We start from the raw sequence: 23,556 nt of genomic DNA on the forward strand, positions 1-23,556 counted from the left end.
AAGATATGTTGAAGTCTTAACTCCTAATACGTCAGAATGTGACCTTATTTGGAATCACAACCCCTGCAGCTATAATTAGTTAAGATGAGGTCATTCTGGAATAGGATGGGCCCATAATCCAAATGACTGGTGTCCTTATATAAAGTGGCAAGAGAGACATGCAAAGAGGAAAGCACCATCTGACAACAGAAGCAGAGACTGGAGTATTGCACCTGCAAAAGGGTTGGGGATGGGGGGAAGGGTGAAGGGATTGGGGGGCGGCTGGTGACCACAGGATGGCCTCAGGGTTTTTTGAGAATTACTTTGGGGAACTTATTCAATAGTGTTTGGGGATTTTGTTGGGTGTCCGATGGACATGTGTCCTGTTTGGGAGACCACCTCAGGGATGCTGTGGATGCCTGGTCATGGCATTGTACACCAGAGGCTGGACATTAATGAATGCCAACTATAATTTTATGTGTATAATGTGATGGCTCGGTGTGAGGTCGGGGTGGTGGTGGATGGGGGGAGGGGGGTTCACAGTGCGAGGGATGTAAAAATAAAATAAAATAAAATAAAACTATAAAAAAAATAAAAAAAAAAAGCTAAAGAACATGAAGGGTCAATGGAAGCTAGGAAGAGGCAAGGGAGGATTCTAAATAGGGGTGCGCATAGCCTGCCAACACCTTGATTTGGTATTTCTAGACCCCCCAAACTGTAAGAGAATAAATGTCTGTTGTTTCCATAACCCCGTTTGTAGTACTTTGCTACAGCAACACTAAGAAACAAATACAGACGGCCCCCAATTTACGAAGGTTAAACTTCTGATTTTTTGACTTTATCATGGTGCAAAAGTGATATACAGTCAATGGAAACCATACTTTGAATTTTGATCTTTTCCTGGCTAGGAACATGCTCTAGGATACTCTCTCGTGATGTGAGCCGCAGCTGCCACTCAGCCACGTGCTCAGGAAGGTAAACAACCGATACTCTGCAGTACTGTGCTGCCAGCAGTTTTTGAGTATTGTGTTCTGAGTGTATTTAAGGTAGGCTAGGTTAAGCTATGGTGGTCAGTAGGTTAGGTCTATTAAATGCATTTTTGACCTAGAATATTTTTGACTTACAATGGGTTTTTCGGGACATAACCCTATTATAAGTCAAGGAGCATCTGTATTACACAAACCAAAATATTTTTATGTGAGGATGTTAATGCATTCTACAACTTGCAATCAAGAGAATTGTAAATATAATTTTAATAACTTTTGCTAATTATAGGTTTTTTGGGTTTTGTTTGTGTGTGTGTGTGTATTAGATTATATAGAAACACTTAAAAAAGAAAATTGAAACTGCCTACAATCCCACACACAAAAAAAACACTAATATTTTGCAGGATTTATTTTCAATATTTTGTATATGGAATTTGTATAAGATACTTGCATATATGTATATAAGTGTACCTGTGCATTCGTTATGTGTGCGTGACAGAAAGAGAAAGACATTGTGTGAATAATATATTACATTCCTCCCTCTTTTGTTTCTTTTTTTCCATGCAAATTTAGAGAGCACTCTGAATGCCTAGGCACTCTCCCGGGTGCTAGGGACACAATGGTGACACCGTGGTGACAGGCAAAATTCCTCCTTTATATGTTTTACAATTTGGTTCATTATACAAAATATTTAACCTGGCATTTTCAAAACTATGTGTTAAACATTGCAGCACAGGGTGTCATGGGAGAATGTCTGCTGATTCCAAATGCACAGTGGGGAGTTTGAGGAAGGCTTCCTGGAGAAGGTCAAGACTCTGCTGAGGTCAGATGGATGAAAAGCAGCAGATAGGCAAGAGAAGAAGAGTAGGGGTGTTCCAAGCAGAAGGAGAAACTGATGCAAAGACCTGGGCAACAGAGGACAAGACATATTTGAAGAACAGAAAGTTCAGTATATTCTGAGTATTAGTAGCACGGGAACATTGGCAAGAGATGAAGTCTGCAAAGGCCAGACCACAACGGGTTTTCCAAAGGTTATTGGAAAGTTGGTCTAACTTAACATAGGGAAACATTAAGAAGTTTATGTAGATGAAGTGAAATTATCTGACCTGCAATTCAGGAAGGTCTGATTGGTAACAATGCAAAGCATTTACTGAAAAGGATCAAGGCTACTGAGCTACTCTGTGGAAAAGATGATGGTAGCCCCAAACGGGGCTTGATATTAAGGATTGGGATATTATCAAGAGTTAATAAGAAGAAATGGTAGTTATTAGCACAACAAGCTTATTAACTAACTAAAACTCAAGTGAGGGAAAGGAAATGATCAGTTATTCCCAGAATTATGGTTTGGCCTACTGGGTGGATAGTGGTGCCAATCATGAGATAATAGAGGAGAGGCTTGAGGAGGAGAAAGTTTAGGGTGAATGACATGAAGGAGATAACGAATATTTGACATTTTGAATGTAAGATGACTGTGAGAAAACCATATAGATAGACACTTGGGGAACATGGCTACTGGTCAGTAGAATATTTTCAGACAGAGACTTGCATTTTGGAACTTCCAGTGTATTTTTGACGGTGTTGAGTGAAGCTTTGGGACTGCCCGTGGAGAATGTGTAGTCTGAAAAGAAAGTGACAGACTGAATTTTAACGAACAACAGGATTTAAAAGGCAGAATAAGAGTAACTTACACCTAGAGACAGCAAAGCAGAAGCCAGAGTGGAGAAGGAACCAAGAGTGTGCAATGCCATGGTAGCCAAGCGAAGACAGCATTCCAGGGAGAAAGTCATTGCTCAGGGGTAATGATTAAAACGTTTCAGTTCTGGAATAAGAATTACGCCAGATCAATGGAAATTACAGTGAATCTCTAATAGCTAAATATATGTGAGACTGTATTCTATGATAAAAGCAACATTTTAAATTGGTGGCAGAGAAGATGGATCATTTAGTAGGTGGTATTGGGTCAAGGACTAGTTGTATATGAATATATATATGAATATGATTATATATATAATAATCTTTTTTCTTCTTTTTTTATTACAATAAAATTTCCAAGTGCACCAAAAATATAAATAATTACAAAATGAAGTTATAAAAGTACTTTAAAGTGATTTAAGTGAAACAGTAATACAATATGGGATAGGAAAAGTCATTCTAAGCATGACATAAAAAGCAGAAACTATAAAGAAAAAGATTGCTACATAGAGATACATGCAAACTAAATTTTTTATAGAAAAAAATATAAAATGTAGATAAACAAAATATGGTGGAAAAACTTGCAATATACATGGAACACAAGGCTCTAGAAATAAAAAAAAATAGTTAAATACCTCAGTAGAAAGAAAAAGCAGAAATGTGATTATGTATCACACGAAAGATAAAATATGAAAAGGTAATGGATATATGAAAGGTATTAAGAATCCATAGTAATAAAAGAAATATAAATAAATGCAATAGTGAAATAGCATTCATTGCCTATTAATCTGAAAAAGATTAAAATACATTGTCAAAAGCTAGTGCTGGGGGTATATATAGGTACGAGTGTCCTATCTTCTTAGGGCACAGTGTCCTATCTTCTTAGGGGCAGCGCAGCAAACAGGCTTTGAAGCCAAGTTGCTTAAGTTTGAATTCCAGCTCCATCACTCTCTACCTCTGCAACAGTGGACAATTTACTTAATCTCTTGATGCTGTGCTTTCTCCATCCATAAAAGGGGGGTAACATCTACCTCAGAGAGTTGTGAGAGGAAAAATACATTGATATATGTTAAGCCTTTAGTACTGGGCATAAAGGAAGAGGTGGTAGTAATGCTTTCCATTACTATTATTTTCATTTTCTTCTCAGCTTAAATTCTATTGCCATCATTTTAACATGTCTCTTGCATTCAGGAATAGCTTCAATGTTCCCGTTCCATTGCCCTTCCAACCCACATTCTTGGAGTTTTTATAAATTTGTCTATATTTCAAAAGCATTTTATTAAAAGAATTATACACATTTCATAGACAAATTTTTAAAAGACTCAGAAACTAAATTTCAATATTCTGCATGTGTAATTTAAGCCATACCCGAGTTTAAGAATTGTCTCACTTTGAATTCTGTAGCAAAATAAATATAGGGCTTCTCTTCCATGCTACATTTTATGGACACCAAGTTCTAGTAATTTGTGTTCTTCCTCTATGTGAATCATTCCTCAGGAGTAAGTTGGGTACTTAGAAGGAACACACCCTGTTTCGGAAAGAGTTTAAAACATTCCCACCATCACCATGCCATCAATTGTCTGACATCATTGGTAATATTGATTCATGTTTAAAAGTCTCTTTCAAAAGGAACTAATGTAATTCATGAAACCATTTTAAACCAATATTTATTTAGTGATTTCCAATTTATTGAGTCCTTAAAAATATCCCACTGTTTGAATCTCACAGCAATCTCATAAGTAAACAGAATAGAATTGCTTAGTGTCTCCATTTTACAAATAAGGATGGTGAGATTAAGAGAGATGATACAAATTGCTTAAGGTCATACAGCAAGGAAAGTGTCTAGGTTGCCACTGGAGTCTAAATTCCATTATTTTTATTCATTCTATTTCTAGTCATTATTAATGCATTTTTGTTTGTTTATTTCCATCGTTGCAATTGCCTTTGTCCTTAAAAGAGAAAAAGAAAGGCCAAGCAGGGGGAGGTGCGGGGGGCGGGTGTGTGGGTAGAGAGAGCTATATTGTTCCTTTTCTCCATTATTCCTTCCTCTATTGATCACAAGATATTATATCCTAGACAGTATCTAATAGCATTGGAGTGTCATTGCATTATGGTTATAAAATACAAATAATATAGAATATCCAATTTAAAAACATGTTCATCATATTTGTTGAGATCGTGTTTGCTTTTTAACAAAAGTAAGGACATTTTGACAAAATAGTTCACAGTGATCAGAGGTCAACTTGAAGGACTAGCCCCTGCTGCTAAGAAGATAACACACTCATCTTCCTCACAAGCCCATGATGCACATTACATGTAAAGAGCATTAATAATTCTTTCTCAAACATGACCAGTTTGGCCTCTTTAAGTGTAGAAATCACAAAGAAAAATCATTGCACTTTAGGATCTTGTTTTATCTTCACAGTTGTTTAAAAAACAAGTGGCAGGCATGGTGCAGGTAGTATTGATGGAAAGGCAAAAGAACATTCTCATTCCAGAAGGTAGCAGTGTAATGTTAGTTATCAGACAAGCGAATCAACAGAGTTGGTAAATTCATGCATAATAAAGGAACACAACAGTAAAGCAAATACTGCTAAGTTGTCTTTTCCTATTCCTCCGACACCTAGCAGTATACAAAGTTCAGTTATTACTGAGTATGACAGTAACGCTAAAATCAAGCTAGAGTTTTGCAGAATTTTCTTCCTTACTTAATTTCATACTTTTCACCTTATGTTTTAAAGTTCATTTTCTTTTTCCCCTAGCATACATTTGTATATTAAACTGCTACGTAGATAATTGGTGAAGTCAAAATGTAGCTTTTTTTCAATCTAAGTAATTTGAGGGCAAATCCAAACCAATGCAACCACAGGTTAAAATAAAGCCTCAACAGATTATAACTACCCACAATAAATAGTCATTCTCTACTTTCCAAAGAATGTATGTGAAATCACTTAGTGACATGAAGACAAATAAGTTTCCCAGAGCTGCCAAGCCTAGAGCTGTCAGTGGGATCTACAAAATCCTGGCCTCATGATTGTGGCTTTCTGACTGATAGCAATGTTTTTAACACTTCTGATGATGAGTTGGGCTAAGTGCCACCTACTAAGTGATTTGTGGTTTATGTTCCAAAATCATGAAAGTATATTACTCCTTAAACATTTCTCATACTCTTTTTCACCTTACCGTTGTCACCTACCTATCCTGGAAAATATTCTTTCTTGCTTCCTAAAATAACCTTTTTAGCTTCATTTGAAATAAAGGTTGAGTGATAATGAAATGGTCAGGGCTGTTCACTAACCTTCACAGCTCACTGAAAAAATTGGTAATAGATGTATAGCTAAATATAAGTAGGGGAAAGGTGCGTGCGTGTGTGTATCTTTATTTGTTTTCTAGCTGCTTCACTGGTGCAGAACAACTAGAACATGTGAGTATAAAAAATAAAAAAGAAATAAAAAAGAAAGGAAAAGGAAAGGATATCAGGAAGATACCCAGAAAATAATATACTGTGGCTGATGAGGCATAAAAATCTGACCTGTCTAGCAGTAGGCAACCTATTCTCCTTTTTCTTCTGATGCTTTGCTGTGCAAAATTTCAGTGCAGTGACTTTAAGCAGAGAAGCAGCTACTCCCTGACCCTTGTTTTCTTTTCCTGAAATTTAACCACTTGTCTTCCAAACTATTTTATTACCCCTTTACATCCACTGTACGCCACATCTCTAAATCCACATAATCCTCAACAGTCCTTTTCTTTGCCTCAGGCCCAGTTTCTTTATTGTAGAAAATGTGCAAGTATGACAACCAATGATCATCTAAGAAATTTCCCAAATCAAAAATCAACTAAAAATTTCAGAGTGCTTTAATCTGAAAAATAAAAATAAATAAAGCAAATGGTAAGACACAGATATCTTAGATCAAGATAGCAGAGGGGTAAACACTGTGCCCTCCTCCTATCATGACCTCATCAAAACTACAACTAAATTACAGAACAACTATCACTGAGAATCACCCGAAGTCTAGCTAAATGGAAGTCCTATAAATAAGGTCATATAGAAAAAACCATGTGGAGACTGATAGGAGGAGCGGAGACGCAAAACTGGCTGGTCCCAAACCCACATGTGGCAGTAAAAATTGGGAGGGCTATTTAGGATTTGAAGGTGACTCCTGAGGAGTGAGGGGTCTCAGCTCTACACAAGGCTCCCCAGTTCAGGGTCCCAGTGCCAGAAAGAGAAGTCCCCACAATGTCTGGTTATAAAAACCAGCAGAGATTATGGCTGAGTAAGATGAGGGCTGCCAGAGTCCCAGGCCTTCCTCTTAAATGGCACGCACATGGATTGACTTGCTGATGGACTCACTTGCTATGAATTCCTGTCCTGGGGCAGTAGCTCGAAAGTCACCAGGGACAAATGGGGAGGAAATGAGTTGTCTGGTCTCAGGATGAGGGCTAGTGGGGCAGCTTTCATCCAAACAGAAGTGTTGCAAATGCCATTATGGTTTTCTTGAACCCTCCTCTCTCCCAGCATGAAGAGGCAGGCAGACCCCCTATCTGATTCTCTGTCAACCTGGCTAACACTGTTCACCAAACCCTGATGATTCCCTGAGACCCTGCCCAGCCCAGCTTGTAGGCCCACCCAAGCCTCTTCCAGTGGCTTTTCCATACGGATGGCCTCTCTTGGCTCATGCTGTGGATTTTCCTAATCTTTCTCAAAGGTTCACAAAAACAGAACAGGCAGAATATGGCCTCAGCATGCCCCATACCTCTAGCTAAGCAGCTCCAAGCCTGGCACTAGTGGCAGCAGGCCTCAGTTCACAGCTTAGCCTCTCCCAGGCACCTCCAAGCTCAGCACAAGTGGCAACCATCTGCAGATCACTTTGTAGCTCATACCAAGTGGCTTCTAGCAGAACACAGGCAACAGCTGACCTTGGCCTGCAACATAGTCCCTCCCAAGAGGGCCTAGAACCAACACACTCAGTGGCCAACTTTAGACCACACCAGAGCACCACCCAACCACCTCCACAATGATACACCCAAAAGGCAGACTGGGTAGGCATCAGAGCCCTACTAAAGTGAATCCTACTCTGTAGGGTCAGTCCTTGAACAACAGCTCCTCCACTATAGTGACAGCCAGTCCTCACAACCAATGAGCCTGAGAGTCAATACCTTGCATTGACATGCAAACAGCAACAAAGACTCAACTACCACAGGAGGGCACACACAAACCACACAAGTGACACACCTGGAGCACTCAGCTCAAGTGATTTGAAAGACTGAGTCACTGGGACCCACAGGACATCTGCTACATAAGGCCACTCTACTAAGACCAGGAGATATATAAGCTCTACCTAATGCACAGAAACAAACACAGGCAGGTAGCCAAAATGGAGCAACAAAGAAATGTGTCCCAAATAAAAGAATAGAACAAAGATCCAGAAAAAGAACTAAACAAATGGAGGCAAGCAATCTGCAAGATGCAGAGTTTCAAGCACTGTTTATAAGAATGCTCAATGACCCCAGTGAAAACTTCAACAAAGAGATGGGAAACATAAACATGGAAATCGAAAACATAAAAAAGAACCAGTTAGAAATGAAGAATACAATAACTTAAATGAAGACTACATTAGAGGGAATCAACAGTAGATTAGATGAAGCAGGGAACTGAAGCAGTGACTTGGAAGATACGGCAGCTGAAAACACCCAATCAAAACAGCAAAAAGGAAAAAAAAAATTAAATGAGGATAGTTTAAGGGGCTTCTGGGACAACATCAAGTGTAAAACATTTGCATCACAGGGGTACCAGAAGAAGAAGCGAGAGCAAGGAATTGAAAATCTATTTGAAGAAATAATGACAGAAAACTTCCCTAACCTGTTGAAGGAAATAGACATACAAGTCCAGGAAGTACAGAGAGTCCCAAACAAGATGAACCCAAAGAGGCCCACACCAAGACACATCATAATTAAAATAATAAAGGCTGAAGACAAAGAGAGAATCTTAAAAGCACCAAGAGAACAGCAGTTAGTTACCTATGAGGGTACTACCATAAGACTATCAGCTGATTTATCAACAGAAACTTTGGCCTGCAACATAGTCCCTCCCAAGGGACTTTGCAGGCCGAAGGGATTGGCACAAAATATTCAAAGTGATGAAAAGAAAGAATCTACAACCAAGATTACTCTACACAGAAAAGCTATAATTTAGAATTAAAGGAGAGATAAAGAGCTTCTCAGACAAGCAAAAGCTAAAGGAGTTCATCACCACCAAATGAGTATTACAAAGTATGTTACAGGGACTTCTTTAAGATGAAAAACAAAAGGTAAAAAATATGAATAATAAAATGGCAATAACTGCATATCTATCAACAATGACTTTCAATGTAAATGGATTAAATGTTCCAATCTAAAGATAGGGTGGCTGAATGGATAAGAAAACAACACCCTTATATATGCTGCCTATAGGAGACTCACTTCAGATCGAAAGACATACATGGGCTGAAAATAAGGGGATGGGGAAAAGATATTTCATGAAAATGGAAATAAAAAAAGCTGGGGTAGCAATACTAATACCAGACAAAATAGACTTTAAAACAAAGGCTATAACAAGAAACAAAGAAGGACCCAGTAATCCCACTTCTGGATACTTACCTGAAGAAATCCAAATGCTACTTCAAGCGGACGTGTGCATCCACATGTTCATTCCAGCATCATTTACAATAGCCAAAATATGGAAGTAACCATGCGTCCACCAGTGGATGAAAGGATAAAGAAGTGGTACATATATACAATGGAATATTACTTAGCCATAAAAAAGAATGAAATCTTGCCAACTGTATTACCATGGATGGACCTAGAGGGTATTTTGAGTGCAGTAAGTCAGACAGAGAAAATCAAATGCCATGATTTCACTTATATGTGGAATCCAAAGGACATAATAAACAAAATAGTAACAGACTGAAAGATACAGAGAACATTGTCATGGTTACCAGATGGGAGAGGATTGGGGAAATGGGTGAAAAATGTGAAAGGATTAAGAAGTACAAAGTGGTACTTACAAAACAGTCAAGGGGATGTAAAGTATAGCATAAGGAATATAGTTAATACCATGTTTCCCCCAAAATAAGACCTAGCCAGACCATCAACTCTAATGCATCTTTTAAAGCAAAAAAAACCCGGTCTTCTTTTAATATAATATAAGACCGGGTATAATATAATATAATATAATATAATATAATATAATATAATATAATATAATATGGTATAATACTGGGTCTTATATTAATTTTTGCTCCAAAAGATGCATTAGAGCTGATGGTCGGGCTAGGTCTGATTTTTGGGGAAACATGGTAGTATTGTAATAACTATGTATGGGGTCAGATGGATACTAGAATTATCAGGGTGATTACTTTGTAAGTTATATAAATGTCTAATCAGTATGTTGTACACTTGAAACTAATATAATATTGTATGTCTACTATAATTGAACAATATAAAAATACTAAATCTCAAAAGAAGACACAACAAATTTAGGACAAAAAGAACGAACAATGCAGTTAGCCCATTAGATTGTCAAACCATTATGTTCACGTGTTTTAGACAAACCAAAATATATATCTATTCTGAAGGCTAACAAATGTAGCTGTTCAAGGGGGTGGGGGCATAGTAAAGAAGAATTTTCCTTTTGGTATTAATTTTATATTATATATGAATACTTTTTTAAACAAGTATGGGTTACTTAAGTAATATTTTTAAAAGAAAAGCAATAGAAAAATTTAACAATAGAGAATGAGTTAGCCTAAGATGAACTTATTAATCATTATAGTGGAAGGTGCATAAAAATTTTCTTGGTTCATCTGATAAGCATTCCTAACCCTCAGGCTTGCTACAGGCAAACTTTCAAACAGTAACTATTACTCCGAATTTAGCCCAGAGGAAATCTCTATGTAAAAAGAAACAACACTGTCAAATATAAAGAGGGTGGGAGTGAGAAGTAAAGGTTCTTTAGAATGTTCAGGATCCTGAGTCAATCTAGAGATCTGAAGTCTCTGTACTCATTTCACATTTGCTCTTTTTTCTCCTAAAGGGCACTAACACTGAGCTTTTGTGCAGGGGTGTTAGCCTAGGGTCCATGACCACCACCCCCAAAGTGTCAGTGAATAGACCAAATTCAGGAAGTTGATTAACATGGATTAATAAAAAGTTACTTCTTTATTTTCATCAAAATCTAATTGAAATTTAAAATTTTTTCAGTTACAAATGTTGACAACAACCACTATTGTGTCAGCAGTACCTGTAACTTTCCCACCAATAATATACAGATATTTTTATATCACATTGCAGTTGTCACATATAACATCAAAATATTATTTATGTATATAATCATGAAGTTATAGTAGGTATGTCTGCTGCTAGACCTCATTATTTAATGCTTTAATAAAGCAGCACAAATGTGTGTTTTATAATACATTGACAACTGTATTTTACTATTCTTGATTCCTTTAAATCCCCATACACAGTAGTCCCCCTTATCTGAGGGGGATATGTTCCAAGATCCCCAGTGGATGTCTGAAACCATGGATAGCAATGAACCCCTATATATGTTTTTCCTACACATACCTACCTACAATAAAATATTATTTATAAATTAGGTACAATAAGCGATTAACAACAATAACTGATAAATAAAGTAGAACAATTACAACAGTATACAGTTGACCATTGAAAATTGTGGGGGTTATAAGCGCCAATCCCCCACGCAGTTGAAAATCTGTGTATAACTTTTGACTCTCCAGAAAGTTAACTACTAATAGCCTGTTGTTAATGGGAAGCCTTACCAATAATATAAACAGTCAATTAACACATATTTTTTGTGTTATATGTACGATATACCTGTATTCTTATAATAAAGTAAGCTGGAAAAAAGAAAACTAGCATTATTAAGAAAATCACAAAGGAAAGAATATACTCTGGTAGCACTTATTGAAAAATTGTGCATGTAAGTGGATCTGCACAGTTCAAACCTTTGTTATTCAAGAGTCAATTATACTGTACTAAAAGTTATGTGCCTGTAGTCTCTTTCTCTGATAAGTGATCTGCTAATAATCCAGATGGCAACTAAGTGACTAAGGAGTGGGGAGCACATACAGTGTGGATACATTGGACAAACGGATGATTCACAACCCGAGAAGAACGAAGCGGGAAAGCATGAGATTTCATCACACCGCTCAGAATGACATGCCATTTGAATCTTATGAATTGCTTATTTCTGGAACTTTCCATTTAATATTTTCAGACTGCAATTGACCATGGGTAACTGAAACTATGGGAAACAGAACTGTGGCTAAGGGGTGGGGTACTTATTTTATTACACAGATCTAAATATATTTTTTCATAAAGGGGTCTGTAGACTTCTCCATTTACCACATTGCCAAAGAAGTCCGTGGCTCAAAGAAAGTTAAGAACTGTTCTCTCCAGAGCTTCTCCTCTTGTTCCATTGCCCTGTTGGTACCCCTATCCCAGGCTTCACCACCACATCTTTATCATCAGTTCTTGTCTTTCTCCCTATGACCCAGCACACTGACTGACATAAAATACATGTGCAAGAAAAGGTTTTGCAAGTGAAATTGAAAAGCAACATGGAGGCACTGGGTCCCTGAGGTAGAGAGAGAGAGACAGTGAAATCATTCACAGCCTTTGCTGGACCCCATCCCTATCAGCACCATTAACAGAGCTGAATTCTGACAGTTTGAAATTACTTTTAGTGCCCTAAAAATTATACTAAAAATCCAAAATATTCATATTCTCCCCGGTAAACATTAATCTTTTTTCCTTATATCCATAACACATTATTTTTCTATTATAATTAACATATTCTGCTTTGGAGTATATCCAGGGTATACAACATACTCAGAGTTGTAAATACGTGTACACAAACATATATACCTAATTGTGTGTACATCCACATATACACAACATATTTGAGTGTGTATCTGTATACATTTCTCCAAAATTGAATTATAAACTCTTCTAGTGTAAGGATGATGGATTTTAGTAGAATGATGGACTTTTCCTGGAAACGAGGAATGAATCTGTCAGAAGCTGGGTGATTATCTCAGCTCAATTTTACAGGTCGTCTTTGATACTTGACTATAACTGAAGATGCCTGCATTTCCATGCCCCCACAGAAACTGCTTTTCTTATGATCGACAGAGAAAAGAAAACACATAAACAAACTTAAAAAAATAAAATAACCAAACATTAAAACATTTTTGGAAAATAAAAGAAAAAAACCAATAATATATATTAGCAAAGAAGCCAAAAGTGTGTTCTGTGTTTTAAAGTCAAGGAATACTCTTTGCTCAAGGGTGCAAAGATATACATACTAATATCGAAGATTTCTTTAAAAAGGTTGGAGGGTTGTTTAAGGGAGTGTATTCATAAAACCACTGATATTTTTATATTTGTTAGTCAAATTTTCAGCATTTAGATCAAAATGTTCTTTAATGATGGAGAGGCTCTTTTTCTCAATAAAATCACTTTTTTTTTTAATCACTGAATCCATCATAATGTTTAGTACCACATCATACACATAATAGATACTCAAAGTTTGCTAAAATGAATTAATGCTTCATAATCTGAACTTGCTTTTCACCACCAATGGAATAAAACAGGATCACATGAAATAAATCTCAGTTACTCTATTTGTTATCAGAACTCAGAGAAGCATACTTAACATGTTCAAATTCCTTCTATTACTCTGTTAAGACTTTTTGATGAACAGGCTAATGCATCATCAAAACTAATTTAGGAATAACAAAATCCATGACTGCATTCTTGAGACACCCATGCCAATTACTACCTGCTTTGCAAGAACTATCATAGCTTTTTGTTCTGACAAGTAGTGTAGATGTTACCATTCTAATTCATCCTGTACCTGGAAAATCATATTGTTAGCGCCATATTTTTCAGTTTTATTCTTCAATAAAACTGCTATAAACACATTATCCTCAAATGCACTGATTTAAAAAAAAAACACCCTGAAATTAAATCAATAATCTGCATAGTTGGGTTCTAGCTCTAATGAGTCAGGTGACAATATTCCTGTGTGCTACATGGATTCTTAGGTCCCCTTAAAGTTCTAAAATTCTATGAATCTGTGAAGTCAATGGATGGTTGAATATGTCAGCAGTGCTGCAGAGCCCTGTCGTGTCTGACCCTGTGTTGTCACAGACATCATTTCAGTCTCTTGAACGACATTACTCCCAAGTCTCATTTGACATCAGATGGCAAAACAGGATCATGCAAATCCTAGATTATAACCAGTCAACCATTTCTGGAGTAATGCTCATTATTAAACAACTCAAACTGAATAGAAGATTGAAAAGCACCATCCTACACATGTGCACATATATTTTTGAGTGTGAGAAAAAAAATTAAACATGAAATTATATAGTCAATGTAGGCAAAAGATGTAATTAAGACGTGATTAATGGTGCATGAAACAGAGATGTTTTAAAAGATTATATATGTGCTTCTGACAAACAGGTATGTACAGATTGAATGGGGGTACTCAAATTAAAGTTGGTCTGCTTTTGTTAAAGTTAGAGCTGGGAAACAAAGAAGCATGATAACAGTTTTAAAATTTAAAAATGCAGCTAGAAAACCAAACCAAAGATTGTCACTGTGATGATCATATGAAGAAGTGACTCAAATCACCCTGTCTACATGTATTAAAGCAACAGTGCCAGGGGCAAAATCTCTCCCCTTTAAAGGTTACTGTCCCCTAATTTGGTGTGTCTCAAACTTCAGAGTACATGAAAATTAATTTGGGGGTTTAAAGGTGTATTTCTAATGCCACCACCAGATATTTCGATTTAACAAATCTGTACACAAATTCAGAATTCTTCATTAAAAAGTATCTTCAGGTTATCATGACATGGGAAGCCTCGTGACCATATTTTAAGAAATGCCACTCAAGTACCGTGTTTCCCTGAAAATAGGACCTAGCTGGATAATCAGCTCTAATGCTTTTTTTGGAGCAAAAATTAATATATGACTTGGTCTTATTTTACTATAAGACCGGGTCTGATATAATATAGTATAATATATATAGTATAGTATAATATAATATAATATAAAATACTGGGTCTTGTATAATATAAGATCCAGTATTATATAATATAATTAATATAATATAATATAAGACTGGGTCTTACATTAATTTTTGCTCCAAAAGATGCATTAGAGTTGATTGTCTGGCTAGGTCTTATTTTCGGGGAAACATGGTACATGTTGGGCAAAAGGAAGGCGAGTCATTTTCTGTTGCTAGGCTGCCCTCTTGCACCTCAATCTCATTTGCTTCTCTTTTACCAAAGAGTTAGTGGTAACTAAAGATAAGTACAACATACAAAGATAAAAATGCATTTTATTTAACTGTCCCCCAAATCCAAGCCAATAAAATTAAAAAACTTTTCATAGGAATTACATTTCAGATACATCAATACTCTTTGTTCTCCTTTTATTCTTGGCTGCCCTTACCAAGTGTATCAGTGAACCTCTTCTTAGGGAAACCTACCATCTGCTCCCTCTTCTTCTATGTCATGTATGGGGAACTGCAATCCCCAAAAGTTCAAAATTTCCCAAGTCTGGATTATGACGTTACTGATGACTGCATCTGTGGTCTTTGCTTATTGTTGGACTGGATTACTTTCACAATAAATTACAATCTCTTTGAGAGCATGAGTTCTATTACTTTCTCCTATCGACTTCTCACACCATTGGCTTCCATATACAATAGTCTTCATAGACTCTGATCGATGGTGTGATGTAGTATTTTAGAAATTTGACAAACAGAAAAGCTAGGATAGGGTTTTATTATTGTTGTCATTAAGTTTTGTTTCTGAAGAAAGACTATTTTATTAGCGATGAGCTCTAGAAAATTAATGAGACATTGGCCTCGGGCATTCCATTAAAGTTACTTTAGCAGAACAGAAAATGATCCAAAACTTGCTTACATAAACTGCCAACCATTTTCTAAGATGTCTGGCTATCTAAGAGAAAACACTTAGTGGGTTAAATATTACTTTAGGATGTCTCATATTCAACTTGGCATTTACAGAGAGTCTCAAATACACAAGCGTGCAGGAAGAAAAAGTACACCCCTCAGAGAACATGGGATCCTATTACTACCAGAGACCGCTGGTCTCAGCACATTTAGTTCAGACCCGCAACATTTGCAGGCCTGTTGAATTAACACTGAAGAGCTGTGATGCAGATATTTTATTTTGACTTGTAACAACTGATTCGTCAGTTCATATAACTTCCATAATCTATGATTAGAGTGATTTAAACTACAAGAAAATATTAAGGCCTTTTCTATATCTACATATATTGGTCTTTATGATTCAAGGTGTTTTATTAGGTGAAATCAAAGAGTTGTTCTTCTAATACAGTCAGCATGCCATTAAAATGAAAGTAGATGGATATACCTGTAGACAAAAAAAAAGAGGTACATTGATATGTCATCTGATATAATAGACAGATGAATGAGAAGATGGGAAGGCAAATGAATCAATAGGCACACTAATGGATGGTTAGACAGACAGAAGGACAGTAGCAAGAGCAGATGGATGGATAGCCATTCAGATAGAGAGACCAACATCCTGATGGCTGGAGACTATTACACTACAGATAGAAAAATAATGTATGATGCAGAAGGCAGGCAGAAAGGTATGAATGCAAGAAGGGTTTCAATCAGAAGACAATGTGCGAGGCTCTGTAAGGATGGTATGTATGTATGTGTATATGAATATATGTATTTTAGTGAAAACAATGTGGTGGTATATATTTTCACTTCCTTTATACATATGGGACAAAGTCAAACTTTACACCCTCAGAAGAGGCTGAGCAGTCACATGAACAAAGGAGGCCCACCTCCAAAGCCACCTGGCTCTGCAATCCCTCAGGCGTGGCACTACCGCAACCCGATGGGGCTGACATAGCAGAACGACAGTAATGACAGCAACTACAACAAAGCCCAGCAGCAGGTACCATTCAAATATATAAACTAGTTTTTCAAAATATTTAAATAAGAAAATAAACAATCATGTCTATCGCTCCAATAATGATCTAAGTTAAGTGAGGAAACTAAGCAACATCAAGCAAAACTGTTGACGTTGCTTTGGAAATGAGGTGATTTCACTAATACATTGTACATTGTTAAAGACTAGGGTTTCATTATGTTTTAGAACAATGAGAGAAGTAACAAATTTAGATACATGCCATATTATAAGACTGTCTATCCTAATATTAAATTACTCAAATATCCTTGGCTAATATGGTTCATACAGCTATGGAAAATATATATTAGATTAATCTGTGCTTTGAATAAGCATAAACTAATTATAGTAAGTAACATGTTCACTAATATATCCTGAAAAAAATGCACAGAAGCTAAGCTACAATGTAATTGGGAAGAAATAGTCCCTTTGGCTCTTGTGGTTTATGCTTACAAGTCAAATGATACTGCTGAGGTTCCTATCACCAGTTACCCATCAGTTGGGGATTAATAAATGGATTAACAGTGGCTTTAGCTATGAGCCAGTCACCATAGAAAAGCACTTGCTATGAAATGTACAGGGCCAGCGTTTTCATTATAGAGCCATAAAATCTAATCTACAGACCCTTTGCCCTTCGCTGTTTGAAAAACCTAATAAAGCACAGGGCTTATTACTGATATTAGTGTTACACTAAGAAGTATTCTAAGAACACATGTTGAGAAGTTATACATGTAGCTCTGACCAAAAAACGAAAACAGATGTAGATAGTGAAGTACCTCCAATAATTTAACCCGAGATTCTCAATGTTTTTCCTAATTCAGCATACAAAATAGGTTGTTCATAAATGTGATTTATTATTGCATAGATATATCCGGATTTTTATATTCTCTCCAATATTTGAAAAGAACTGGGGTATATGATGGAATAAAAGGAAAAGTAACTGGCAACTGACATTGAAGCTCAATTGATTGTTTCGTTTGTTTTAATTGCTACATTAACCATTTACCAGTAAACATCACCTGGTCTAGATGGTGGTGTGCACAACACAGTCTGCTTTTGTACAATTTCTGGACTGCTAGCTGTAGTTCTATCATTTTCTTTCTGACTCAAAAAATACATTAAAATAAAAAAGCATACCAGGAGACTGACATCATCACAGGAATAAGTTTGGGTCCACTGTCATTCATAAAACTGTAGACTTTGAAAACTGTAATTCTTTAACCAAAACACCACATTCACCCTGGTTTTCCTACATCTCCCTGTCTGCTCTTTCCCAGTTTCCCTTATGGATTTTTCTCATCTTCCCCATCTCTTACAGGTGTGGCTCAAGACAGCCTTTGGACAGCTTTTCTTATCTATTCACACTTAATCCCTCATTCTTATCTTATTCTCATCTAGTCCTACAACTCTTATTTATGTCTATATGCCAATGACTGAAATTTCTATCTCCAGCCCAGACCTCTTCCCTGAACTGCAGATTTGATTATTCAATTGCTTGCTTACCCACTCTCTCCACCTGGATGTCTAATAGCCCTCTCAAACTTAACTTGTCTAAAACTGAGCTTCTGATCTTCCCTGTATCACTCTATACTCATATGTACCACCTGTCAAACTTGCTTTTCTGGTCTCCCAGTGGCTCAGGTCAGTGGCTGGAATCATTTTCATTTATTACGCACATCCCATTCTCTTTTACATCTTACATTTGATTGTAAATCCTGTCACCCACACTATCAAAATACATACAGAATCTAATGACTGTCACTCATCCAGCACTGCTACCTTGTCAAAGCCATCACCATTCTTTTCCAGGGTCAATGTAATAGCCTCCTTATCCTTCTCCCAACTTTCACACTCCTTCCCATCTATTGTCAACACAGCAGGCAGAGTGATCCTTTTAAAATGAAAGTCAGATCATGACACTCCTTTGTTCAAAAATCTCCAAAACTTCTCATAGGGTTCAGAGTCAAAATCCAGGCCTCCCCATGGCTCACCAGACTCCACATGCTCTGGTCCTCCATTACTGCTCTGACTTGTATGCTACTGGCTCCAGTTGTAGCAGTCCTGTTCCTTTTCCTCTGACACTCCAGGTCTCTCCTTCTTCAGAGGTTTGGCAGGCTCTCTGCCTGGAATGCTTTTCTTGCAGATATTTACAAGACTAAGGCCCTGTCACTTCATTCAGGTCTTTACTCAAATGTCACCTTCTCAGTGGGAGCCCTCTCTGACACCCTATAAAAAATGCAACACCCCATACACCCTCGCCCCCCCCTTTTCCCTGCAATTTATCTTTAATGCTTACTGCCATCTATGAATTGTACATTATGTGTATCTTGTTTATATTGCCTGTCTCTTCACAATAGAAAACAGCCTCGGTGGGAGAGTCATAGCTTTCCGTTTGGATCACTGTTATCTTCAGCACTTAGAAAAAGCATCTGGCATATGATAAGAGCTCAGGACTTATCAAAGAAAAAAATTAAAAAAATACTAGTAATTAATTATTTTGGGCCTATCTCACAACTGTTGATAGAAACCATTGTTCTAGAGGGATGGTCTAGACATGAGTAAAGTAGATCAACATTATAAGGACTAGACTCTGTTCAAAATGTTGTAACTCATCTCAGTATCTCCCCTATTGCCAAAACCTAGCTAGTGAAACAGATCATAATTAAAGATTGATTTTGTTTGTTTTTGCATTTCTCTATCTAGTTGGAGCAAAATATAAAGTTACATAGCAAAAACTTCCCTTATGCCTTTTTATAAAATTCACTGCCCTCACCGCTAGCTCCTGGCAAGTACCGATCTGATTTCCATTCTTACAGTTTTGCCTTTTCTGGAATATTGTATCAATGGAACCATGCAATATGTACCCTTTGTGTGTATGGCTTCTTTCACTTAGTGTGATGTGGTTTTTTTTTAGATTCATACTATTGTATGTAAGTTCTACAGTTGTTTCTTTTTTCTTTTTGTTCTTCGCATATGAATGTCCCACACAATTTATTAAAAGGGTTTCTATCTCCATTTAATTACTGTGGTACTCTTGTTAAAATCAATTGACCACATTGTGTGTGGTCTATTTATGGGCTTTCTATTCTGTTAGAGTAATCTATGTCTCTCCTTATGTCATTACCACAATTTCTTGATTACCATCATTTTGTAGTAAGTCTTATAATCAAGTAGTGTGAGTATGCCAATTTTATTTTACTTTGTATTGTTTTGGCTAATCTAAGTACTTTGCAATTCCATGTAAATTTTAGACTGAGCTTGTAAATTTCTACAGCTCGCACACATACACACAAACGCTGTTGAGAATTTGATTTAGATTGTGTCAAATCTACACATCAATTTGGGGGAAATTGCCATCGTAGAGCCTTCTATCCCATAATAATAGTATGACTATTTAGCTCTTGTATGATTTCTATCAGCAATATTTGGTAGCTTTTTGTTCTGCACATATCTTATGAGATCGGTTTCTAAGTACTTTGTGTTTATTGATAATATTAAAATTGGTATTTTAAAAGTTCTTTTCTGATTGCTTATTGCCAGTATATAGATACAAAATTGGTTTCAGCATATTTACTTCATAGCTTGCAACCATGTTACAGTCAATTATTCATTCTAGGAGTTATTTGACAATCACATCATCTATTAATAAAGCCAGTTTTACTTTTGAATCTATACACTTTTCAAATTTTTATTTTTCGAAGAGAAATGGGCACACATCCTATCCTTGTTACAAATTTGGGGGAAGGGAGAGGAATTTAGTTCTTCACTATTAAGAATGATGTTAGTTATAGATTTTTCATAATTGGTCTTTATCACGTTGAGAAAATTTCAAACCTATTCTGAATTTTCTGGGAGTGTTTAACATGAATGGATGTTGAAATTTTTCACATACTTTTTTTAGCCTCTATTTATTTAGCCTGTTAATAGAAATTCCTTTGATTTTTAAATGTTGTTCCAGCCTTGCATTCCTGGGATGCAAGGTAACAAATCAAGAGATTTGTTACCCCTTTTATAGATTGCTGGATTTGATTTGCTATTATTTCATTAATGATTTTTGCACCAATGTTAATGAAAGGTGTTGGTCTGCAGTTTTCTTTACTTATAATGTCTGCCTGATTTTGATGTTAGGGTAATGATGACCCTATAAAATGAATTAGGGATTATTCCCTTCTCTTCAATTTTCTGGGAGCGTTTATATAGAATTGGCATTATTGCTTGTTTAAATGCTTGATAGTATTCATTTCTGAAGCCAGCTGGGCATGAATTGGGGGGTAGAAATGGGGGGAAGACAAGGCTTTTTGCTACATATTCAATATCTTTAACAGCTTTAGTTTTACTAAGGTTATTTGTTTCTTCTTAGGTGGACTTTTATAATTTTTGTCACTCAAGAATTATCACAATTTAACTAAATTAGTGAATTTTTTGTCACAAACTTGTTCAGAACACACTTTTATTATTATTTTAATGTCTGTGGAATTTATTGCGATGTCCCCTTTTTTATTAATACTATTGGTAATTTTTTTGTACTTTTTCCCCCCCTGATCTTTCTGACTATTGATCTCTCCAAAGAACCAGGTTGTAGTTTCATTGAATTTTTTCCTATTGCTTTGTTTTTTATTTCTATTTTATTGATTTATGCTCTTCTCTTTATCCTTTTTCCTTCTGCTTCCTCAGTGCTTAATTTGCTCCTACATTGATCTTTGCATCTTCAATAACATTCTCTCCAAGGTTTTAATGAAGTCTATGTGCCTGCACATTTCAAAACCTAAACCCACCAAAAGGAAAGTGTCCTATAAACAAAACCATCATATATTTCATATTTAATTCCCTGTGCATTTTAATAATATTGAATTCTTTATCAAGCTAGTCTTCAGAGCATAAATTGTTTGCAATGAGAAGAAAGGTAAATTCTCCCGCTAACAACATCATGTAGAGTAAGTTGCTCCATCCTTCTCTACAAACTACAGTATGAGAGCTTCTGGTTTGGTTAAACTATTTTAAAGATCACTGTCAATAAACAACCATTATCTCTTTAAGCTGACACAGAAGGACTCTTGAAGTCAGCAAACAATGTAGTCATCTCGATGGGGAGTAGAAACCAGTTAGCAAAATAAATAAGTCTTTAGTCAAAGGAAGTTTACTGAGGTTAGACGAAACTAACTTATTACAAGTAAAAAGGCGACAAACTCCTACTATCTGGAACTGAGTTAGTTGTTTTTATCCTGGACAAACACTCTTCCTAATGTGACTGATTGACTTGACCGCCTGATAAACATCGCCATTCTATACTGCCACAGCAGTGTATTGTATCCAAGTATAGCATCAAGTTGCCAATGACTTACTCTCAGAAAGACACATGAGAGAACAGGGTGGGAATCAGGCATCCTTCAAGGGTTGCAGGGACCCCTGTTCTTCCGGGGATCACACTGAGGTAGGAAGACTGCTGACCCTGGCCACTATTAGGCTGGGCTTTCCAAAATACCTTTGAGAATGTGCAGTGCCTTCTCTCTCACTCTGTCCTCTGTGCATAAGGTAAGAACTGACATATTTGGGTAAGAGGATATTTTGAAAGGAAATTAAGCTTCTCTCCTTAAATTCTTTAACTATAAAGCTTCAGGAAAATAGGAAAGGGATTTTTTTAAAACCTGTGATGGAAAAATAATTATGGACCTAGCAGATTGTACAGTGGCCCCTGCTTGCTATTGCTTTGATTATCCTGGTCACACTTAATTGATTTATCGTCAAGGCTTTTAATTGGTAGCGTCCTTTACTTCACCGCTTCACATAAAATATTATTGATGTCTCTTTAAAATTTTTTCTCTTGTTTTTACCTCTGCTGTTTATTTTTCCCCTGTACCTCAAAGCATCTGGAGCATGGATCATACAGGTAACTAGGGTTTTTGCTGTTTTATTTTAAACTGCATTTGTAAAGCTGTCTTATACTCTCATTGTTTTTTTATTCTTTTTCCAATCCTTTTTAATTTCGCCTCATTATGTCCAAATAAACATACTTCATTTAATAGTGCTTGTGGTCCAGAATGTCTTCTCAATAGTTATAAACTTATTTCATCATGTAACAGCAAAAATAAGTCAAAAGGAAAACAGTGTTTCTAACATATAGGATTTGAACCAGCCATCTCCTTTTCTACAAACTTTAGTTCTGGCATTCGTTTTAACCCAGGACAACTTCTGGATGAGGAGAGTTAGCTGGCATGGGACAAAGATTAGATTCTTTTCTTCTTTTTCCTGTAGGTTCTGCAGAGAATACTTTTAATCTCCCTCCCCTCTCCTCTCCTCCCTTCTCTTCTCTCCCCTGCCCTCCCCTCCCCTTCCTTCCCTTCTTCTCCCTCCTTCCCTTCCTCTGTCTCTCTCTCTCTCAAGCACAGACTTTTGAACAGTTATTTTCCACTCAATTCCTGCCTATTGAAATTGAAAAGCTGCTGCCAGCACTGAATTTTTAAAAATCCCAGAACCGAGAGTTGAGTAAATCACCAGTGCCCTCTAGTGTTCGGAATGAGCAACACCTTGGAAACCACAGTTTCAGCTGCAGTGGCGTGCTAACGCAGCTGTTAGCCTTTTTGTTAGGAAGAGCTGTGGTTTGTTCCCATTATATTTGGTAACCAAAGAGTTTCAGCTTTTTCCATAAATTCTCTGGAAACAGAAATGCGGTATTTTTCAGGTCAAGCGTATTTCATAGTTATCGCTAAAAGCACAATGAAATGCAATTATATCATTCTTGAAGGGACTAAGAATATAAATATATATATTTTTTAAACAATAAAAACAATTTCAGCAAGTTTTTTTCTTCTATATTTGAGGAAGGGCAGCACCAAGAAATTAATACAGACATACTA

This window comes from Rhinolophus hipposideros, assembly GCF_964194185.1.
Source record: "Rhinolophus hipposideros genome assembly, chromosome: 2".
Lineage (NCBI taxonomy): Eukaryota > Metazoa > Chordata > Mammalia > Chiroptera > Rhinolophidae > Rhinolophus > Rhinolophus hipposideros.